The sequence below is a fragment of the Oreochromis niloticus genome, linkage group LG7 (genome assembly GCF_001858045.2).
Source record: "Oreochromis niloticus isolate F11D_XX linkage group LG7, O_niloticus_UMD_NMBU, whole genome shotgun sequence".
Lineage (NCBI taxonomy): Eukaryota > Metazoa > Chordata > Actinopteri > Cichliformes > Cichlidae > Oreochromis > Oreochromis niloticus.
This window is the reverse complement of record NC_031972.2, coordinates 63,488,781-63,512,664: the sequence shown is the minus strand read 5'-3', so window position 1 is coordinate 63,512,664 and position 23,884 is coordinate 63,488,781. Positions and strand designations below refer to the sequence as shown.

Below are 23,884 nucleotides of genomic sequence, written 5' to 3'. Positions count from 1 at the left end.
AGTCCCCGGCAGATCTATTGCAGCATAACTAAGGGAGGATTCAGGGTCACCTGGTCCAGCCCTAACTATATGCTTTAGCAAAAAGGAAAGTTTGAAGCCTAATCTTGAAAGTAGAGATAGTGTCTGTCTCCTGAATCCAAACTGGAAGCTGGTTCCACAGAAGAGGGGCCTGAAAACTGAAGGCTCTCCCTCCCATTCTACTTTTAAATACTCTAGGAACAACAAGTAGGCCTGCAGTGTGAGAGCGAAGTGCTCTAATAGGGTGATATGGTACTACAAGGTCATTAAGATAAGATGGGGCCTGATTATTTAAGACCTTGTATCTGAGGAGCAGGATTTTGAATTCAATTCTGGATTTAACAGGAAGCCAATGAAGGGAAGCCAATACAGGAGAAATGTGCTCTCTCTTTCTAGTCCCTGTCAGGACTCTTGCTGCAGCATTTTGGATTAACTGGAGGCTTTTCAGGGAGTTTTTAGGACTTCCTGATAATAATGAATTACAGTAGTCCAGCCTGGAAGTAATGAATGCATGAACTAGTTTTTCAGCGTCACTCTGAGACAGGATATTTCTAATTTTAGAGATGTTGCGCAAATGGAAGAAAGCAGTCTTACATATTTGTTTAATATGTGCGTTGAAGGACATGTCCTGGTCAAAAATGACTCCAAGGTTCCTCACAGTGTTACTGGAGGCCAAGGTAATGCCATCCAGAGTAAGAATCTGGTTAGATACCATATTTCTAAGATTTTCAGGGCCGAGTACAATAACCTCAGTTTGATCTGAATTAAGAAGGAGAAAGTTAGCGGCCATCCAGGTCTTTATGTCTGTAAGACATTCCTGCAGTTTAACTTATTGGTGTGTGTTACCTGGCTTCATGGATAGAGAGAGCTGCGTGTCATCTGCATAGCAGTGAAAATGTATACTACAGGGAGTGCAGAATTATTAGGCAAGTTGTATTTTTGAGGAATAATTTTATTATTGAACAACAACCATGTTCTCAATGAACCCAAAAGACACATTAATATCAAAGCTGAATGTTTTTGGAAGTAGTTTTTAGTTTGTTTTTAGTTTTAGCTATTTTAGGGGGATATCTGTGTGTGCAGGTGACTATTACTGTGCATAATTATTAGGCAACTTAACAAAAAACAAATATATACCCATTTCAATTATTTATTTTTACCAGTGAAACCAATATAACATCTCCACATTCACAAATATACATTTCTGACATTCAAAAACAAAACAAAAACAAATCAGCGACCAATATAGCCACCTTTCTTTGCAAGGACACTCAAAAGCCTGCCATCCATGGATTCTGTCAGTGTTTTGATCTGTTCACCATCAACATTGCGTGCAGCAGCAACCACAGCCTCCCAGACACTGTTCAGAGAGGTGTACTGTTTTCCCTCCTTGTAAATCTCACATTTGATGATTGACCACAGGTTCTCAATGGGGTTCAGATCAGGTGAACAAGGAGGCCATGTCATTAGTTTTTCTTCTTTTATACCCTTTCTTGCCAGCCACGCTGTGGAGTACTTGGACGCGTGTGATGGAGCATTGTCCTGCATGAAAATCATGTTTTTCTTGAAGGATGCAGACTTCTTCCTGTACCACTGCTTGAAGAAGGTGTCTTCCAGAAACTGGCAGTAGGACTGGGAGTTGAGCTTGACTCCATCCTCAACCCGAAAAGGCCCCACAAGCTCATCTTTGATGATACCAGCCCAAACCAGTACTCCACCTCCACCTTGCTGGCGTCTGAGTCGGACTGGAGCTCTCTGCCCTTTACCAATCCAGCCACGGGCCCATCCATCTGGCCCATCAAGACTCACTCTCATTTCATCAGTCCATAAAACCTTAGAAAAATCAGTCTTGAGATATTTCTTGGCCCAGTCTTGACGTTTCAGCTTGCGTGTCTTGTTCAGTGGTGGTCGTCTTTCAGCCTTTCTTACCTTGGCCATGTCTCTGAGTATTGCACACCTTGTGCTTTTGGGCACTCCAGTGATGTTGCAGCTCTAAAATATGGCCAAACTGGTGGCAAGTGGCATCTTGGCAGCTGCACGCTTGACTTTTCTCAGTTCATGGGCAGTTATTTTGCACCTTGGTTTTTCCACACGCTTCTTGCGACCCTGTTGACTATTTTGAATGAAACGCTTGATTGTTCGATGATCACGCTTCAGAAGCTTTGCAATTTTAAGACTGCTGCAGCCCTCTGCAAGATATCTCACTATTTTTGACTTTTCTGAGCCTGTCAAGTCCTTCTTTTGACCCATTTTGCCAAAGGAAAGGAAGTTGCCTAATAATTATGCACACCTGAAATAGGGTGTTGATGTCATTAGACCACACCCCTTCTCATTACAGAGATGCACAACACCTAATATGCTTAATTGGTAGTGGGCTTTCGAGCCTATACAGCTTGGAGTAAGACAACATGCATGAAGAGGATGATGTGGACAAAATACTCATTTGCCTAATAATTCTGCACTCCCTGTATGTCTTCTAATGATACTGCCTAAGGGAAGCATGTATAATGTAAACAGAATTGGTCCTAGCACTGAACCCTGTGGAACTCCATAATTGACCTTAGTGTGTGAAGAGGACTCTCCATTTACATGTACAAATCACTGCAGCGCAGTACCTGTAATACCTACAGCGTGCTCTAATCGCTCTAATAGAATATTATGTTCGACAGTATCGAACGCTGCATTAAGGTCTAGCAGGACAAGCACAGAGATGAGTCCAATGTCAGAGGCCATTAGAAGATCATTTGTAACCTTCACTAAAGCTGTTTCTGTGCTGTGATGAGCTCTGAAACCTGACTGAAACTCTTCAAATAAGCCATTCCTCTGCAGATGATGTTTGATATGAAAGGAAGGTTGGAGATTGGCCTATAATTAGCTAAGACTGCTGGGCCTAGAGATGGCTTTTTAAGTAAAGGTTTAACTACAGCCAGCTTGAAGGCCTGTGGTACATAGCCGATTATTAAAGATAGGTTGATCATATTTAAGATTGGAGCATTAATTAATGGCAGGACTTCTTTGAGCAGTTTTGTAGGAATGGGGTCTAAAAGACACAATGTCTTGGAGGAAGTAATTATTGAAGTTAACTCAGAAAGATCAATTGGAGAAAAAGAGTCTAATAGAATAGAATAGAATTCAACTTTATTGTCATTGCACATGTCACAGGTACAGGGCAACGAAATGCAGTTTGCATCCATCCAGAAGTGCTTTAGCCATGATATAGATATTACAATAAATATATATATATATATATATATATATATATATATATATATATTAGCGAAAATATAGATATGTAAGTATATTACAGAAATGGGTCTATTATGGTATGTTATAATGTACACGGTATGAAGTATGTTATGAATATGCTATAACTATAAGTATGTACAGGCTATGAACAGGATATAAATATGAAAAAAACTATACAGAATATGAAATAAAAAAACTATACAGAAATATGAGATATACATCCATCCATCCATCCATCCGCTTCCGCTTATCCTTTTCAGGGTCGCGGGGGGCGCTGGAGCCTATCCCAGCTGTCATAGGGCGAGAGGCGGGGTACACCCTGGACAGGCCGCCAGTCTGTCGCAGGGCCAACACACAGGGACAAACAACCATTCACTCGCACATTCACACCTAGTGGCAATTTGGATTTTCCAATTAACCTATCCCCACAAGTTGCATGTCTTTGGACGGTGGGAGGAAGCCGGAGTACCCGGAGAGAACCCACGCAAACACGGGGAGAACATGCAAACTCCACACAGAAAGACCCCGGCCTGATGTCGGAATTGAACTCAGGACCTTCTTGCTGTGCGGCAACAGTGCTAACCACCGTGCCACCGTGCTGCCCTTGAGGCCTATGAGATATACAGTTATACAGAAATGTGAACTATGCAAGTTATAAACAGTTGTAGGATTAAAAATTATTGTATGTACAGAATGATTATTTACACAGAACTATACAGTAGTGCAGTTAAGATAAGTGAGATATGTGGATAATTTCTACAGAGGCTATATAAAGTGCTAGTGGTTGTGAGTGGTGGTTCAGTCCATGTTATTATTGTGTGTTTGAGGGTACAGTTGTCCATTTTTTTGTGTGTGTGTGTGTGTGTGTGTGTGTGTGTGTGTGGTTGTGGGTGTGTGTATGTTCAGTCCATGAGTTTAACGTGGGTCAGATGTGAGGAGGCAGAGTTCAGGAGTCCGACAGCTGTGGGGAAGAAGCTGTTCCGGTACCTGGTGGTCTTAGTCCGGAGGCTCCTGTAGCGCCTCCCAGAGGGCAGGAGGGTGAAGAATCCATGTGATGGGTGACTGGGATCTCTGATGATTTTCCCAGCCCTTTTCAGACACCGCTTCCTGTAGATGTCCTTTATGGCAGGAAGTGGTGCTCCGGCGATGCGCTGGGCAGTTTTCACGACCCTCTGCAACGCCTTCCGGTCCGAGGCAGAGCAGTTCCCGTACCAGACTGTTATACAGTTGGTCAGGATGCTCTCGATGGTGCAGCGATAGAAGTTCACCAGGATGTCTGAGGACAGGTGGTTCTTCCTCAGAGTCCTCAAGAAGAAGAGGCGCTGGTGAGCCTTCTTGACCAGCTTGGAGCAGTTGGTCATCCAGATGAGATCCTCGGAGATGTGGACTCCCAGGAACTTGAAGCTGTTCACACGCTCCACAGCCGACCCCTTAATGTGGATGGGTGGATGTGGGTCAGCATTCCTCCTGTAGTCCACGATGAGCTCCTTGGTCTTCTCGGTGTTAAGCAGCAGGTTGTTTGTGTCGCACCACTCAGCCAGACGATCCACCTCCTCCCCTGCAGGCGGTCTCATCGTTGTCACTGATGAGGCCAATCACCGTGGTGTCATCTGCAAACTTAATGATGGTGTTGGAACCATCAGCAGGTCTGCAGTCATGGGTGAAGAGGGAGTAGAGGAAAGGGCTCATCACACAGCCTTGTGGTACACCGGTGTTCATTGTGATTGTAGATGAGCAGCGGTTATCCAGCCGGACATGTTGGGGGCGGTTGGTCAGGAAGTCCAGTAACCATTTGCAGATGAGGGAACTGATGCCCAGGTCTGTCAGTTTCCTGATGAGTTGTGAGGGGTGGATTGTATTGAATGCTGAACTGAAGTCTATAAACAGCATTCTGGCGTAGGTGTTGTTGTTGTCCAGGTGTGAGAGGACAGAGTGCAGTGCGATGGAGACTGCCTCCTCTGTGCTCCTGTTCTGGCGGTATGCGAATTGGTGGGGGTCCAGGGTGGGGGGGAGACAGGATTTGAAGTGTGCTAAGACCAGCTGCTCTAAGCACTTAATTCAATTCAATTTTATTTATATAGCGCCAAATCACAACAAAAGTCACCTCAAGGCGCTTTATATTGTACAGTAGATAGCACAATAATAAATACAGAGAAAACCCAACAATCATATGACCCCCTATGAGCAAGCACTTTGGCGACAGAGGGAAGGAAAAACTCCCTTTTAACAGGAAGAAACCTCCGGCAGAACCAGGCTCAGGGAGGGGCGGGGCCATCTGCTGCGACCAGTTGGGGTGAGAGAAGGAAAACAGGATAAAGACATGCTGTGGAAGAGAGACAGATTAATAACAGATACTTAGTGATGATGGGGGTGAGTGCTACTGGGCGGTAGTCATTGAGGCTAGATGGGTTGGAGTTTTTGGGTATCGGGACGATGGAGGTGGATTTGAAGCAGGCCGGTACCACAGCGTGGGCCAAGGACAGATTGAATATGTCTGTGAGCACTCCTGCAAGCTACCCAGAACACGCTCTGAGAGCACGCCCGGGGATGCCATCAGGACCTGCAGCCTTGTGGACATTGATCCTGCTCAGCACCGCTCCTACATCGGTGGGGGAGAGAGTCAGAGGTTGGTGGTCTGGCGTCATGTCTGTTTTGATTGTGGTTGTGGGGTTCCCTCGCTCAAAACGAGCATAAAAGTTGTTGAGCTCGTTGAGGAAGGAGACATCAGAGGATGCGGGGGAGGGTTTGGTGGTCCTGTAGTCTGTAATGGTCTGGAGTCCTTGCCACATGCGTCGGGGGTTGGAGTTGGAGAAGTGTTCTTCAACCTTCTTTTTGTAATGGTGTTTGGCTTTTTTGATGCCCTTCTTTAGATTAGCCCTGGCTGTACTGTAGGCATGTGCATCTCCTGGCCTAAAGGCGGTGTTGCGGGCCTTCAGGAGGAGACGAACATCCCGGTTCATCCAAGGCTTCTGGTTGGGGTACATGGTGATCCGTTTCTGGGTGGTGACACTGTCTGTGGTTTTGGAGATGTAATCCAGTACAGATGAGGCATACTGGTCCAGGTCTGTGTGGGTGAACATATTCCAGTCTGTTTTAAAATCTGTCCTGGAGCACTGCGTCTGTCCCCTCTGGCCACACTTTAATTGTCCTCACAGCAGGTTTCACACGTTGGATGAGTGGTGAATACCTAGGTGTGAGGAACAGGGAGAGATGGTCCGATTGTCCAATGTGGGGGAGGGGTGTTGCTTTGTAGGCTCCAGCCAAGTTGGAATACACATGGTCTAAAGTCTTGTCTCCTCTGGTGTGGCAGGAGACATGTTGGTGGAATCTGGGGAGGACTGTCTTTAAGTTGGTGTGGTTGAAGTCGCCAGCAACAATAAAAGCAGCCTCGGGGTGTTTATTCTGGTGTTTGTTAATGGCTGCAGAAAGTTTTTTTCATGGCCAACCTAGCATTAGCGTCAGGGGGGATATACACTGCAGTGAGTATGATAGAAGTGAGTTCTCTGGGGAGATAATAAGGTCTGCATTTGACCATTAAAAACTCCGCATTAGGTGAGCAGTGACTCTCAGTAGTAGTGGAGTTCATGTGTCACACAGTGGAAATTTGTATTTATCTTGTATATTGTTTTTATTCTGATTTTTAGTGGTTAATTATGAGTGTCATTTTATTTGCATGGTTTTATTCTATTTCTATTGCATGGTTTTTAGTGTTTTATGTGACATGGTTTTTATCCACTGTGGACTGGCTACACCTGGGACAAATTAGCTGATAGGTACCACCTGCTGAGGCATGGGTGTGTCCAGAGGTGGCCTATCAGCTGTGTAAAGACCTTTTAAAAGCAGGGCTAGCTGAGCACTGAGAGAGGCCTCAGACTGGAAGGTTAGTGCTAGATGGCCAGCGTGACACAGCGACCCGGTGACCCAGTCCTGACCTCATTGAACGGCAACAGTAGGAGACAATGCGTGTGACTGGCAGCAGGGCAGAGGTTTACCTCTGCCTGCATTTGTGAGTAGGGTCTCTACTGTTTACTGGGTGCAGCTGGATTGGGAGAGGGTCGCCATGGCCATGAGCCGGGCCGCTTCTGGGACCATTGTTCTGGCCCCTATTTGTTATGTTACAGGACACCGACGCAAGGGGAGCTGTGGCGGTGGTCGCATAATGGATTCGGGTGCAGAACGCAAGCCGGGCTGGGAAGTGATGGGCCAGCGGAAGGACAAGAAGATGGGAGGCTCTTTCTTGTCTGCCGAAGACGAGGCTGGCGTGGACTCAGCTCTAAAGAAGGAATTCCCGGCCTGCTGATGGACCCATAATGAACATGTGGCATAATTATAGCAGGGGGGCTTTTAATGAATGTAGTAGTTTTAGAATTGTTTTATTTAGTTTTAGTAGATAACATTTTATTTCATACATTTTAAGGGTGTTTTTATTTGTGCTCCCTGGCCTAGTAATAAACTGTTTCTGATGAGACCTGCTGCATCTCTGTGCCCGTGGTATCTGACTCGCTTGCTCCCCCTTGTATTTTAAAGAATCTTTCTTTTTAGCGTAAAAAGTCCGCCCGTGTTACACATGCACCAAGCATTGTTAATATAAATGCACAAACCTCCACCTCTGGTCTTGCCGGAGTCATCTGCTAGCCTGTCGGCTCGGTGTGTGTGGCGTCCTGCTAACTCAATAGCATTGTCCGGGCAGCTGTTGTTCAACCATGTTTCGGTGAAAAACATGACATTTGAGTTCATAATCCGTCTGTTGTTAGTGATGGAGAGCCGTATCTCATCCATTTTGTTTGCCAGAGAATGGACATTGGCGAGGAAAATACTGGGTAAAGGCAACCGGTGTGGTGTTAGCTTTAGCTTAGCCCGTAGCCCTCCACGCCTACCTCGCCTTTGTTTATGTTCTTGGCGCTGTCTGCGTGCACTTCCGCCCGGCCGGGGAGAGTGGGCAGCCTCCGGTGTTCTGGAGATCTCTGGGATGAGTCGGAGATTTGCGATAAAACTGTTGGAGTTATGAGTCCAGATGTCCAGAAGCTCTTGTCTGCTGTAGGTCAGCAATGCACAGCAATTCTGGATGAATAATCCGGTTAAAAGTAGATAAAATACCGCTAAATAGCAGATTCTGGAGAGACACTGAGCCTCGCGTTGTTCACGCGCCGCCATCTTGGTCTGAAAAATATATCAATGGTACTGAAAGTAGCTGTAGATAATATTACATCTGTGAGATGATTATTGGTAATATTTTCTCTAATGATTAAAATTTTATTTGTGAAGAAGTTCATGAAGTCATTACTAGTTAACATTAAAGGGATTGTTGGCTCAGTAGAGCTCTGACTGTTTGTCAGCCTGGCTACAGTGCTGAAGAGAAACCTGGGGTTGTTCTTATTTTCTTCAATCAGTGACGAATAGTAAGATGTTCTGGCTTTGCGGAGGGCTTTCTTATAAATCAGCAAACTATTTCTCCAGGCTAAATGATGATCTTCTAAATTTGTGGCACGCCATTTCCTCTCCAGCTTACGAGTTATCTGCTTTAGGCTACGTGTTTGAGAATTATACCACAGAGTCAGGTGCTTCTGATTTGAGGCCTTAGTTTTCACCGGAGCTACAGTAGTACATAGTGAGGAAGTCAAATTATTAACAAGATAATCGACCTCTGTTGGAGTAGCGTTCAGTTAGCTGCTCTGCTCTATGTTGGTACAGGGCATTGAAGATGATAACAGTGGGTGGATTATATTCTTAAACTTAGTTACAGCACTTTCAGAAAGACATCTACTGTGATAAAGTCTACTCTCCACTGCTGTGCAATCAATTATTGTAAATGTAAATGTTATCAGGAAATGATCAGACAGCAGAGGGTTTTCAGGAAACACTGTTAAATGTTCAGTTTCTATGCCATATGTTAAAACAAGATCTAGAGTGTGATTAAAGTGGTGGGTGGGTTCTTTTACATTTTGAGAGAAGCCAATTGAGTCTAATAACAGATTAAATGCGATGTTGAGGCTGTCATTCTTAGCATCTACATGGATGTTAAAATCACCCACAATAATTATTTTATCTGAGCTGAGCACTAAATCAGATAAAAAGTCTGAGAAATCAGAGAGAAACTCTGTGTAAGGCCCAGGTGGACGATAGATAATAACAAGTAAGACTGGTTTCTGAGTTTTACAGCTGGGGTGGACGAGGCTAAGCATCAGGCTTTCAAATGAATTAAAAGTCTGTCTTGGTCTTTCGTTAATTAATAGGCTGGTGTGAAAAATTGCTGCCACACCGCCCCCTCGGCCTGTGCTTCGAGGTTTCTGGTAGTTAGAATGACTCGGGGGTGTTGATTCATTTAAACTAACATACTCATCCTGCTGCAACCAGGTTTCTGTAAGGCAGAGTAAAATCGATTTGTTGATCAATTATTAAGTCATGTACTAACAGAGACTTGGAGGAGAGAGACCTAATATTTAATAATCCACATTTCACTGTTTTACTCTTTGGTTCAGATGTGGATACTGTATTGTTCTTTCTTTGTGATTCTTTATGTTTAAGTTGTTTGTTGCTGGTTTTTAGTTTGTTTTTTGTCTGTTTGGGAGCTGACAAAGTCTCAATGGAGATGGGTTTTGGGGGGGGGTAGCAGGAGGAGAGAAGCTGCAGAGAGGCGTGTAAGACTGCAATTCTGCTTCCTGGTCCCAACTCTGGATAGTCATATTTTGGGGGGTTTAATAAATTGGTCCATATTTCTAGAAGTGAGAGCTGCTCCATCCAAAGTGGGATGGATGTCGTCTCTCCTAACAAGACCAGGTTTCCTCCAGAAGGTTTGCCAATTATCTATGAAGCCCACATCGTTTCTGGGACACCACTCAGACAGCCAGCAATTTAAGGAGAACAGGCGGCTAAACATGTCACTCCTGGTCTGATTGGGGAGGGGACCAGAGAAAACTACAGTCCGACATTGTTTTGGCAAAGTTACACACTGATTCAATATTGATTTTTTTTTTTAGTGACCTCCGATTGGCGTAACCGGGTGTCATTACTGCCGACGTGAATTATGATCTTACTGTATTTACGTTTACCCTTAGCCAGCAGTTTTAAATTTCCCTCAATGTCGCCTGCTCTGGCCCCTGGAAGACAATTTACTATGGTTGCCGGTGTCTCTAGCTTCACATGTCTGAGAACAGAATCACCAATTACCAGAGTTTGACCCCCGGCGGGTGTGTCGCCGAGTGGGGAAAAACGGTTAGACACATGAACAGGTTGGTGGTGTACCTGGGGCTTCTGTTTAGGACTATGCTTCCTCCTCACCGTCACCCAGCCGCCCTCTTTCCCCAGCTGCTTGGGGTCTGCCGGGGAACAGCTAGCGGGGCCTACGCTATCTTCGGCTGCACCAGCTACAGGGGCCTGGCTAGCTACGGGTGAATGAAGGGTGCGAAGCTGAGTCTCCAATTCAGTAATCCTGGCCTCCAGAGCTGCAAATATGCTACATTTGTTACAGGTATCATTACTGCTAAAGGAGGCTGAGGAGTAGCTAAACATCTGACACAATGAGCAGGAAAGTGTAGGAGGGACAGGTGAAGAGGCCATGGTGCTAGCAAGTTGGCTACAAGCTAAGCTAAGTTAGCGAAACAGTAAAGACACAGTGAGTGAATACTTTGGCTATAAATTAGGTAGTGAGTACACAGAGTGTGCTTCGGATGAAGCAGGTGAAGATTATACTATGAAAAAAGAATGTATCTGACAGTTTTAATTAAATTGCTAAGCAGATAAGCTACTCAGCCCGCTAGGCCTGCTAGCCGCTCCTTCCTCGCCAGACTGCCGTTACTGTTAAGTTGTTCGGTGTAAAACACTAAAAGCGCAACTTTTAGTCCAGCTTAATGGTAAAATTATTACATATTCAGTGAACCTGTCAGCTAGCATATGTTATTTGGCGAACTGAAGAAAAAGCTGAAAGTTTTATTTGTGTTTCTTTCTTTTTTTTCGCCAACCAGCAAAGACTCTGCAAAACATTGAGTGCTTTAAGGCAACAGCTCCATAAAAAACAATGCTGAAGAGCTTGGCTCTGCATTTATGAACCATCACTTTAATGCATTTTTACTGTTTAGAGGTAAATATGAAATTGCAGCAGTGTGAAGGTTAAGAGATGGAGAGGAAAAGTGAAGGCAGAGGAGATGAGGAAAGGTGATTACTGGTGCAGTGAATCTCAGAGGATAAAGGGTTTTTATTAAAAACAGATGAGAAGAATGCATGAGAACTACTCTACCTCACTTTGCTCCTCTTCACTCTTCAGTATCGCTCTACCTTCTCTCTCTCCCCCTCTTACACCCACCTCTGGGATTTACATGTCATATTGAGACCGGATAGACTGTACCTGAGAAGTTTACTCAACTAAACAGCTCAAAGTACAGCTTGTCCATTTGGATGAGATGGTGTGAGAGCAGGAAACACGCAATGCCTCCATCTGTCTGTCTGCCTCTGCTTTCTCTCTTGCAGTCTTGTTTTTTTTATTTTGGTTTCTTTTTTCATGGTTGATTTTGACTTTTTCTTTTTTGTTCCTTAACATTCTTCTTTGTGCTCTCCCTCACATCCTTTCCATAGTTAGGCCTTCTCCCTCCTGAGATTTGATAAAATAAGTGAGTCCTTACATTGAGGCTATGATTATTCATCCCTATTATAAAGCAATCATTATTATTATTCCATAGCTGATCCATTCAAAAATTGCAGCGAAGAGTCGTAGCAGCAGATAACCGCCCCTCCCTGAGCCTGGTGTTGCTGGAGGTTTCTTCCCCTCAAAGGGGAGTTTTTCCTTCCCACTAATGTCTGTGAAGGTTCTCAGTCATCCAGGTCATCGTAGTCGAAGGAGTTTGCAAAGAAAAGCGTCTGGACTTCTTTAAGTTGCTTGAAGACGTTTCACCTCTCATCCGAGAAGCTTCTTCAGTTCTAAGGTCAAATGGCCGAGAAGCTTCTTCAGTTCTAAGGTCAAATGGCCGAGAGTCTCTCGGCCATTTGACCTTAGAACTGAAGAAGCTTCTCGGATGAGAGGTGAAACGTCTTCAAGCAACTTAAAGAAGTCCAGACGCTTTTCTTTGCAAACTCCTTCGACTTCCCACTAATGCCAAGTGCTTGCTCATAGAGGGCCATTTGACTGTTGTGCTTTTCTCTGTATAATTGTATTAGCATAACTAAAGTATATCAAAATTAGTACACTGCAAAAACGATAACTAGTAATTGTTGATTTGAGAAAAGTTTTCAAATTAAACTGACTTAGAAATAAAACTTTCCATTTACAACCTAAAATAGCTTGTCTGCCCAACAAATTTCTTCCATTGTTGTCCTAACTAAGATTTTCTAGCGAGCATAACAAAGATTATCAACTTTTGAGTAGATTTTTTGAGTCGAGTTGGGAACCGGTGGGAAACCCCGTAGGTGACTGGCACACGTCGTGGTCTGAATAAGTTTGAACTAGACCAAACGAGTCTGAGCAGACTGTGTGATAGTGGTTTGTCGATGTGTTCTGAACTGAAAACCTGCTAAGAAACTGAACAAATGTGGCCAAAGTTGGATGAAAATTACAATTTTTCGACCATTACGGATTTTACCTGGTCTGAAGTTGGAGTGTATTATTTGACCATTTTTTGGACAGGTGCGGGAGCTGCCGGCCATTTGCCCTAGCAGGTAAGCTAACGACATCTGTTATTAGGATTTTCTACAAGCGCTAGGCTGCATCCTCCTGAGGACCCAGGAGGGTGGAACGAGTAAAGCACTGAAAAAAAAGCCAAACAATAACATATTTAAGTCATCTAAGGGACTTATATATCATGTTTAAGCTAGCGAAGGACCGCGCGGGGGGGGGGGGGGGGGTGGTTGAAAATGATATGCCAGGAGTTCGCTGTTCTCGCTGCTCTAGCGAGCCTTGAATCCCCAGCTAGCTATCGAAGCTGGTGGTAACAGACGTCTCCGAAAACGTAGAAGCATTTTTGCAAAAATGTGTTGTCTTAATAAACTGAGCAGATATTTGAAATTTACACAGCTACATTCTCGCCTGAAAATATCTTAAAAGTTTACTTTGTGACCCAGAAAGAGTAATAAGAGTAATATTAAAACTAAGTGGCTGCCGCCATTGTTTGAAACTAGAATCGGCTGGGCCGCGCTATGAATTCTGGCATAGGGTGGGCCACGAAGGATACACCTGACCCATCCTGCAAAGCTGTGGAAAGTATTGTATTGTTTTGAGAGCCTTTTTGTTGGTGTAGTATTGATTTTATGTACAATTCCACGGGTAGACGCGATCTGTATGGTCCGACTTTGCACATGCGCAGTAAGGATCGGGGAGTCCGATCCGTAACTTTCTCGTTTTTTTTCTACATTATATTGAAATGTTTCATTATTGCAAACATTTTCTCTCAGGCGGAGAGAGGTCGTGGAGTGTCAGCCTATGGTATCTGAGGTCCAGGAGAGATGACCTGCGCTGTTTTCCTCTGAGGAGGTAAGACTGTCCTAATTTATTTATAATTTAATTATTATTCAAATTGGGCATGATTTATACTTATATTGAAGCAGTACGGTATTTGCTGGGGTAATGCATTGGCCAACTTTATTATCTTGTGCTACCACTCCAGTCAAGGCCCTTGCCAGTGTTATATTGAAATCCTTACCCTGAACATTTCTGCCAGTACAAGAGTCCCCATGCTAAATCGAAATTGTGAAACAGAAAGGCAATCTCATAATTTTGACTTAGCATGTATTTTTTTTTCTTTTTGTGCTAGAAATAGGACTTCTATAGTCTGAGATTGTTAGGGAAAGAATACTAAGGCAGGTCACAGAATCTGATTGGTCACAGATTTTGGTGCAACTTAGAACATAATATGTATTTTCATATTGATACTGGGTTTTGTGGGGGGTGTTTCTATTCCTGTGCAAAAGATGTATTCATGAGAGATTTTTGAAGTAGGTTTTGCTGTTGATAACACAGTCAGGCATATAACATGGTGCAGACTGTCCAAGACAGCTACCCAGGAATTTTCTGTGCTGAATAAATGACAATATTTTGGTGAATGTATTGTTTAGATATCTGAAAATTTCATCGGATCACAAGCAAAGACCTCCTGGGGACCTTCAATGCATCCTTTGACAAAGTTGTGCCTGGCCTGCTGAAACTGTACTGGTCTAAGAAGGGAGCTTTTGGTGAGGAGATGGAAGACCTCCTGGATAAACTTGATGAACAGGTGAGTGAAGTGCTCCTTTATCTGACATTTTTAGAAGAGAGTATACTTTTCTCTTAACAGAAACTGAAAAAGATGTTGGCTTCAAACAAAACACATCAGTGGATATGTCAGTAAAAATGAATGTCATGAGTCATTGCTTTGTTCTTATTTGGCAGTATTTTATTTAATTTGTAAAACGAAAGTAAAATTGTTAATATGGTGTTGTTGTTGGGGTTTTTTTGGGGGGGGGGGTTGTACATTTTGCGTGTTGCTGGGTCTGACCAGTGCTTTACTTTCATTACTATGAGAGTTCTGATTTTGCATTGTGTATAGTACACCATGTTACTTCACTAATTGAAATTCTTGTTTTCCACTGAATACTCTTTAGACATCCAACACTGTGTCCAACGGGCACTGAGAGGCCTGCCCATTTTCCTCAAGAGAAGATGCAACAGAGGTTTTCCTGAAGTGCTTAGTAAGTACAAAAAAGTAATGCAAGTAAAACTAATTGCTATGAGATGTTTTTAAAGGATGAGTTTATCCAAAATGGAAATGTACACTTTCTCAGTGCAGTCCAGATAATTTTATAGTGGGGATTGCAGTTGTCATAACTCTCACTCCTTTTTTGCTGCTGAGCAGCAGCTGGGCATTGTTAGTGGTTGTTCCATAGCAGAAAATATTTTTGTACAAAACTCACAAGGTGGCATTAACTAAAAGAAAATAAGCTTTTTCTTCTTAAAATCTCCATGGGTCAAACGACCAGCATGGTATAGAGGTTAAAGTTAAAATCTTTAGAAATTTGCTTTGTCTTTAGTTTTTCTTAGCTTTCAATAATTCATATTTTACTTTTCTTCAGGACACTGACATTTTGGAACCAGTGTTGAACGGTGCATCAGTTGCCATCCTCACCATCCTACAAGATGACGATGCTGATACGTCTGTGTGAGAACATGCAGTTGTGTTGGAAGGGGACATTGTGCTACATAACATTCCAGATCTCTCTACTGCCCTGGCACACCTCTTTGGCCTTCTGTATGCCCTCAACATTGATTATCCAAAGCAGATGAGTTTTACCTTTGAAGCAATTCAGGCCATCTTATTTTGGCCTGGTCGGACAATATGAAGGTGAAGTGGATAAATCATTATTCAAAATGTAAATTTTAGTCAGATGAATCTGTATTGTTGACAATATATGGTGAAAATTTGTCTTGTAGTATTTTAAAAGATTTGTTATAGTGTTAGTTTCCTCTTCATTGATGGTAACATTTCTAATAACTTTTAACTTCCATAGTTCATCATAGTAAGCCTGTGTAAAATGTCAATGTCTGGGTGCATAGGCAATCGTTTGTAGCACTACCCTATTTAATGTGCAATAGTTATGTTCAGCTTTTACAAGACGGTCAGGGTGTGTGTGCATGAATTATTAAGTTGCTGGACACTTTTCTTTTTTGGTTCTGGACTCTGGAATTTTAACGTCTCTGCTGGGGTGCTCAAAGCACCCAAAAGAAACTGGCAACATGTTTTTGTTTGTTTGTTATTTCTTTTCTTTCTTTTTGTTTTTTTTAACAGAAATTCACCCTACTACCCATGACATTCTGAAATGTACTGAAAAGACTGTTGAACAAAATAAGCTTTTAGATAACATTGAATTGTGCTTTGTTTTATTCTATATCTATTTATTAAGTGTTTTTTCAAGTATAATAACAACATACATTTTCCTTTGTTTATATAGGTAAATTTTCAACTCACTGGAGTAAGAATTGTATGATTACTCAACAAGAATATCTGTGTTTGGTGAAGGCAGAAATACATGGCATTGAAACCAGAATTTCTTCGTTAGACTTCCAGGATTATCCTAATTAGGTGAACAAGAAGATCCAAGTTGGCAGAACTTGTAAATCTTAGTTGAGTCAACAACAGTTGGCAAAAGTTGAGAAAACTCAAAAATCTCTTGCATCATGTTGCCTTGAAATTTTACGTTTTCTCAACATTTTCTTTTTTACAGTGTATAATTCTTAGTATAGTTGTCTGTGAAGGTTCTCAGTCATCCAGGTCATCGTAGTCAAAGGAGTTTGCAAAGAAAAGCGTCTTGACTTCTTTAAGTTGCTTGAAGACGTTTCACCTCTCATCCGAGAAGCTTCTTCAGTTCTAAGGTCAAATGGCCGAGAGTCCCAGATTTAAAGATCACCCAGGATGTGAGTGGGCATTAAGGCACCAACTGTCTGCCATCTATAATCCAGTTTTGAGTTCCCTCCCCAGACGCCTTAATGCCCACTCACATCCTGGGCCATCTGACCTCAGGAATTCACATGACAAGGTGGGGCCAGGTTTCACAATGAGCTCACCCGAAACCCTGGCTGATTAGGTCCCACACCCGCTTTCACACCTTGGCTCATGTGATTAGATCACCAGGGGGTCCTTTGTCCCTCTTTGGGGGGATACTCCCACTGGGTTTAAATCTGGGACTCTCGGCCATTTGACCTTAGAACTGAAGAAGCTTCTCGGATGAGGTGAAACGTCTTCAAGCAACTTAAAGAAGTCCAGACGCTTTTCTTTGCAAACTCCTTTGACTCTTAGTATAGTTAGCAGACATATCAGCTGCTCTCAACGAGTTTCTCAACCACACAGGTCCGCCTGGAAAATTTTTCCAACAGTCTGATAAATGTTCTCTACATCTTTTGCATCATATTATTTGAGTTTATTCCTCTTAAACTCTTATCCAAACAGGACAATTGTTTAAGACTTACTGTATCATATATATATATAACACTAATAGTTAATATTTTATTATTTTTAGATTGTGGCATTTTAGTAATTTAACTGTAAAAGAAAAGTCCTGGAGACGGTTCAGTACCTCTCTCCAGTTGGTCACTACATGTTGTGGTTATTTGTGCATGGTAGAAAACAAACACAAATGCACTGTAAGAAGTTTTGTTCCACAAGAAAGCAACTCCAACACCACAATTACATTTTCAAAAGCAGCCATTATAAATAAGCCAATATGTTGGTGAATATGCTGATTTGCATTGTAGATACATGAGGATTTGTCTCACGCTGCCTGTGGCGACGGGTTATGTGTAGTGAGGAAAAGGGCCATTATTATCATTCATTCACATTCCTGGATTATCATAACTACTCAGGTCTATTAGACTGCGTGGTGCATGTGTTTAAAATTTTTCTCTTTTGTTTCTTGTCTTTGTTCATTCATCCTGGTGTTTTAATGAGGCATCCATAGACGGAGGTTTACTGGAACTCAACAAAATAATGGTAAACATATCATTCCTCATGAATGATGCTGTTTCCTTCCAAGATAATGACGCATTCAGTGTTTAATGTTGTCCAGGTCTCCCACTGAAAAATGTATAAAAAAAAAAAAAAAAAAAGCTGAAGTGAGCCGACTCATTTATCTAATCTGATTTATCGGATTTTTCTATGAGTGCGTTATTACAGACATATCAAGATAAACGCAGATCGCTCACAGATGAGGTCAAAAGATGGAAACGAGCTTTCAGAAATTATAACTTAATTGCCTCGGACTGTGTCTGCCAGATTGTCCATCTATCAGCAGTGATGCAGCAGATATCCCTGTCATCACTGTTTTTTTGTTTCTGAGCAGCTTTTTATGACATGCTGCTGCTGCTGGAGTGGTGGAGATGTGATAGCATGTTGTCCCAACACTCCCGCTGCCTCGTTTTTCCATCAAAAAAACTCATCTGAACACGAATACAGGGTACCATTTCAAACAGACCAGAGAAAATGTAAAAAATATTCCAGACCAGCTATCCTCTTGTCTGAAGGTTGAACTGCTTGAAAATTATTTATGAATATATATTTTTCATATTGCAAATTTTAATTTAATGCGTTATTAAAACTTTATTCATTACATAAGCATTCTCTGCGTTAAGAAGGTGGAATATAAGTTTGGATAATTAACTTCTTTTTGGTCACGTCAGTAAGCTTATGTATAATAAGTGTGCGCACTAGCCTGCAGGAGCGCGCTCATGTGCACATATGTTTACAGCAACTCAGTGTAAGTAAGTGTGGCACTTGTAATGTTTGAATTTAAATGTGAGTAAACTTACAGTACTGCATACTGTCAAGTTAATAAGTATTTGGACAATGACACAGCTTTTATTTAAATGAGATATTATTTAAATAATATCTATACACTGTCCTCCATGTTCAGAGGCTACTTTCATTTTTTTCCCCTCATTCTTTCACTTTCCCACAATTCCTGCCACCAGTGAAACAAGATGTTTCTGCTTGGAATGGTGAGATTCCCAAAGACGCTGTGGAAACATTAGTGCCACAGTTACAAGGCTAAATGTTGGTGCATCAATATCTCCAGGGTAGTGTGTTTTGGAATAATAACCTCACCAAGCATCTCCTGGTGGAAAGTGGATCCTCTTTGTAGTTTGTCTGTATCAGCCCGTCTTTCTTTCTGCGGTTGCTGGGTGATAATTGTGTTCACAAAAGACATTTAAGCTGGCAATGAAAATATCACATCCAAATATCACACTGACCCTCAGCAGCTCTGTCATCACCCGCTGGACAACATCCTCTTTGTTCTTCACACACAGAGGACGAGACATGGGTGCAGGACAGAAGACAAGAACTAAATGAAAGGAAAAGCTAAAGGTTGGGGGGGGGGGGGGGGGGGGGGGGGGTTAAGAGAATAGAGTGATGGGGAGACATGTGAAGACTCAGATGATGGTGTAAGGAAGGCAGCGCATCAATAAGTTTTTTTTTTTTTTGTTTTTGTTTTTTTTTTTATCATTATTGTTCCTCTGACAGATCCAGAGCATTGCTATAATCATTAAAAGCTCATTTGTATTTTCCCAAACTTCACCTCCTCACTATTGATTAGATGTCTTACTTGTGTTCCAGTGATTAGAGTCACAGTTAGCATTTGTGAGCCTGTTGACCTTCTGCGTATAATTGTCATGATCAGTAAAGCTCACTTTTTTGGCCCTCACCTTGTGTCACCTTTTGTGACATGATACATGCGTGTTCCTGCAGAGACAGCAGGTCCCTCTTGTGTTCATCAAAAAAAGGATGGTATTAAAGAAATAAAGATAATGTGTAATTAATTGTTTTTAAATGACACTTCTCATTTAGAAGAAAGTGTTCCAAAGAATTAAAAACAAGTTAGTAACGTTGATGTGCATTCACTTTGTTGTACCACGAACTAATTCTGAGCATCGTTTGAGCACCGTTATTATTCCTGCTTGTAGTCTCCAGCTTATATGTCTGCATCTTGTTCCAGGTACAGGAGCTGCTGCTGTAACAGTCAACAAGGTGGTGGACACTGGGGAAAGTGAGCCATTGAGCTAAAGACGTCCTATCAACCTTGTGGGGCTCAGCTTTTAAAAGCAGAGGGGGCTTTGATGGTTGGCGATGCAGAAACTCAGGTGTGGGAGGGGTTTTTTGAGGCCATGGAGCATAATTTCTAGTCAGCCATGAAGAAACACTTCAGACAGGTCAGGAGGGATATCTGTTCTGCATATAGCAGAAATGTAGTGCTGCTAACCTGAGGATGCAGATGTAGAAGGATCTCTTAACAGTCTTTGGTAACAGGGCTACTCATCTGTCTCAGGGTTAAGGGGGCAGGGTCCCAAGGGGTGGACAAGAAGAATTTGCCATTTACACAAAACTCAGGTTCAAGATATTGGAGGTTGAACTAGCTCGTTAGCTTTTTAAGAAGATTTGAGTGTGCATGAGCATTTGCAGGGTGGTGTGGTGGTTAGCACTGTTGGCACTGTTAATACAGCAAGAAGTCCCTGGGTTTAAACCAAGACCTTTCTTTGTGTGGTTTGTATGTCCTCCTCATGTCTACCCTGGATTCTCACTTCCTCCCACAGTCCAAAAACATCCAAAGACTTAAGTGAACTCTAAATTGTCCATAGGTGCTAATTTAAGCATGAGGTGATGTGAAGATAGTGAGATATTCCTGTGTTCCTTGGTTTTGCAAAGGGTTATAGGTAATGCAAGTTTGTTCTTCATAGATAATATGTGGCACGAGTAGACTGACAGTTTAGTGCATCTGTTCCATTATATCTACATTAGCTTGTCAACTGATAAAAAATGTACAGCATATAAAACACACTAAGTGAAAATTTGGTAACAGTAATCATGATGTTCTTGATTTAATTATTGTCATATTTTGAGGTATTCGTGGATTTTCCACTTAGAGCTGAATGCTATTTTCACTTTGGATTAGTTTTGTTCATGCAAACTACCTGCAAATTTACATACATACATATTAGCCTCATTTGTAACATATGTGAAATGATAATAACTAAATCTTAGCATGAGGGCGTGGCGGTCATACTGTGTAACTACCGTTCTAAAGCGAATACCACGTATATGATTTACTTAACCACTGATTGATGAATTACCCAAGGACAAAATGTTGATCATGATGTAACTGATTGCAAGAGTGATTTCACGGAGGGCTGCTGAAGAACAAATAGTTTTTTGTTTGCCAAATGAGCATACTTTTTTCTTTGTGTTTCTGCATTTGATCTGTTTTGATTCCTTGACAGCTGGATTGAATGTGATGACAGCTCGGGGCCCGCAATGCTCTGTGTGTGTCATCTGTAATTGGTAACGCTTGATTTTCCTGTTTCAGAGGCAGAAAACCAGAGCAACAATCTGTCTGTGCACAGGCAAACAGTCAAGCCATCAACATGAGTTTTTTTTAAGATGTAAGGAGTAAGAAGAGGGAATATTGCAACTAATACATCAAATCTAGACTCAATGAAGTCAGCATGAGACAGGAATTCTCTGTCTTGATTACTAACACTTACACACAAGTGTATGAGCTAATTAAGGGAGAGCTAGAGTGGAGGAAAATCAGACAGGCAGGTATGCCAATGGGATGAAGAAGACTTTAGACTTCATAAAGAAAAGCGAGCAAATTGACCTCCTGAATGAAGGAACTGTTTCATTACACGTCCCCTGGGTGTGCAGGGTAATAAGGTTAAAGCTAGGGGCACACACTACAGGATTAAAAGACACTGAGGCAGGATGGAAATGAAGTCACTGTAGCACTGCAAAGGCTGTGTTGTAAAACACCCACAAAACAGATCCCGCACTGCCTCTAGTTTGAATTTAGCTCACCAGAACGACAGAAAATGAGATTACATGTTGTAGACAAGACTCTTTCACCACAAGTAGGACTGTAAAACTACGGCATAAATTATGCTGTCAGTAAGTCTCCTTCTTGTTGACTTTAAGCATAGAAGCTGCAGAGGGGAGCTCTCACTGCCATACTGTCAGAATGTTACATATCTACCTTATGGAGCATTATTCCATATTTACAATGAAATTATTTGATTTATTGGTATTTATTTAGGTTTTAAAACACAATAACAAAGAGATGCAAATCAAAACTGAACTCATAGTTTTTTAATTCTCTGATTTATTCCTTCTAAAAAGTGCTGGGATTTACATTAGGTTTGAAAATCTCACACTGTCTGTGCAGTAGTGAACGATAATGATATCATGCAGTTTTTTAGTTTACCTATATGCAGACATGTATACATGAAAAAATAAGAAGAAAACCCACTTTTTTGGACACAGGAGCTAGGGGTACTGGTGTGTCAAAACACAGGCAGCTGCAGCCAGCTGCTGTCTGCTTGGATTTACTTGTTAATCAGAGTAATGAGACTGGACCAGTCAGCTATGTTTGTGCTGTGGGCTCCTTATTAATGGAATTATCTGACAAATAATATGGCTAACCCCCCAGATTGAGGCTTTTTTCCCCTCTACATTCTCACTGGTGCTACTTTGCTCCTTCATACTCAGAACTGCTTGCTGACCTGTTTAACTTTGCCCTCTCGCCTGTTTCCAGTAACTCCTCCAGGAAAAAGTGGGTTAATGTGTCCTCTTTGACTTTCCAGAGTTCAAATCTGCTCTCACTCAAATAGCTAACCAGCTAACTCCTGTCAAAGGAATTCTCACCTGCAACATACCTGCCTGCTTACGCTCCACCACTCTCTTCTCATTTCCACTGAGCTTCTCCAGACAATCATCCCTCCTCAGACTGTTGGTAAATATAATCAAGTAAGATTTAAACTCCACTTTCTCCAGTAATTAAGATTAATCCTTTGGCAAAATCTAAATCTTGTTTCTTCTCCAACAGACCATCCCTACTGCATACTTGTGCTCAGATACACTTTCATGCACAATTATGGGCTGCCTGTTCTAGTGTTCATAACTTTGAAGTTCCTGTAAATAAACCTGTTTAAACATTTGTTAGCCTTCTGTCACAGGGTCCTATAACTCTAGCTTTCAATCCTCACAATGTCAGTGGTTTGGTTTGCTGTAGCTCAGGAGGTAGAGCAGGTCATCTACTGATTGAAAGGTTAGTGGTTCAGTCCCTGGCTCCCCCAGTCTGCATGCCAAGTATCCTTGGCAAGATATTAAACCCAAGTTGCTCTCTGAAGCATTCATCGGAGTATGAATGTTAGTTAGTGTAGAGGCTAAGCCTACACTTGAAGCCACTGAGGTGGTCGTTAACGGGGGGGGGGGGTGACGCGATGTCACTGGTATGTATGAATTAAGTAAACAGTCCAAGAAATCCAGCTGTACTTCTCTTGTCCTTTTTGTTCTTTATTCCAATGCCATCTTGACATAACAGCGCAGCGGTCAAACTGTTTGCCTTCTCACAATTAACGACACACCTGACGCTGATTACGTGCGTCTACCTTAAATACCTTTACATGAGCAAAACAGAAAAAGGTGACCTCTAGCGGCCACATAAGGCATTAACCCAAAAATGGCTCCTACACCCCGGCCCCTAATTGCAATGGCTATCAGACATGGCAATTCTAATCACAAAGAAAATAAGGAGCCACTAATACAGTCTACTTTAGACATGTTTATTTAGGTGAATGTATATAAGTAATAGAGCACTTAAACACTTTTAGATTACAGTCTCATGTAACAAGCAAAGTTCAGTTACAGGTCTTTCTAGAATATTAGTCTTTGTTTTTAAATGTACAGATCGTACAAGTCCATTGTTGTCATGCATGGTTTCCAGAACTCTTCCAAGTAGCCAGGAACCACGTGGTGCAGAGGAATCCATTATAATGACTATATCTCCAGGTTTTAGATTCTTCTTCTTTTGGTTCCATTTTTGTCTCTCCTGTAACAAAGGCAGGTATTCGAGTATCCATCGTTTCCAAAAAAGATCTGAGATGTACTGAGTCTGTTCCCATCTTCTCTTCAGATACATATCCAGAGCTCTTTCCACCAGAAGTTTGTCTCTGTCAAGATTTAATTCTTTCAAGTCTTTAGCCCTTTGCTCCTCTGAGATACTTTGCAACAGAGTGCGATTGTTACTAACCCACTTGGTCAGTGTAAATCCTCCCCTTTGACAAAATGCTGAAAGATCTTTGACCAAATCAACAGCATCTGAGGTGGAGGCCACACTCTTTAAA

The 23,884-nt window shown here is 42.1% G+C and overlaps 1 long non-coding RNA gene across 1 annotated transcript; it reads left to right on the top strand.

The window, feature by feature from the left end:
* Positions 1-12,464: 12,464 nt before the first annotated feature.
* Positions 12,465-15,897, top strand: LOC109202966 (uncharacterized). The gene is made up of 5 exons (XR_002062971.2): positions 12,465-12,909; positions 13,642-13,720; positions 14,302-14,459; positions 14,827-14,913; positions 15,295-15,897. It is a non-coding gene; the product is annotated as an uncharacterized LOC109202966 (long non-coding RNA).
* The last annotated feature ends 7,987 nt before the right edge of the window (positions 15,898-23,884 follow it).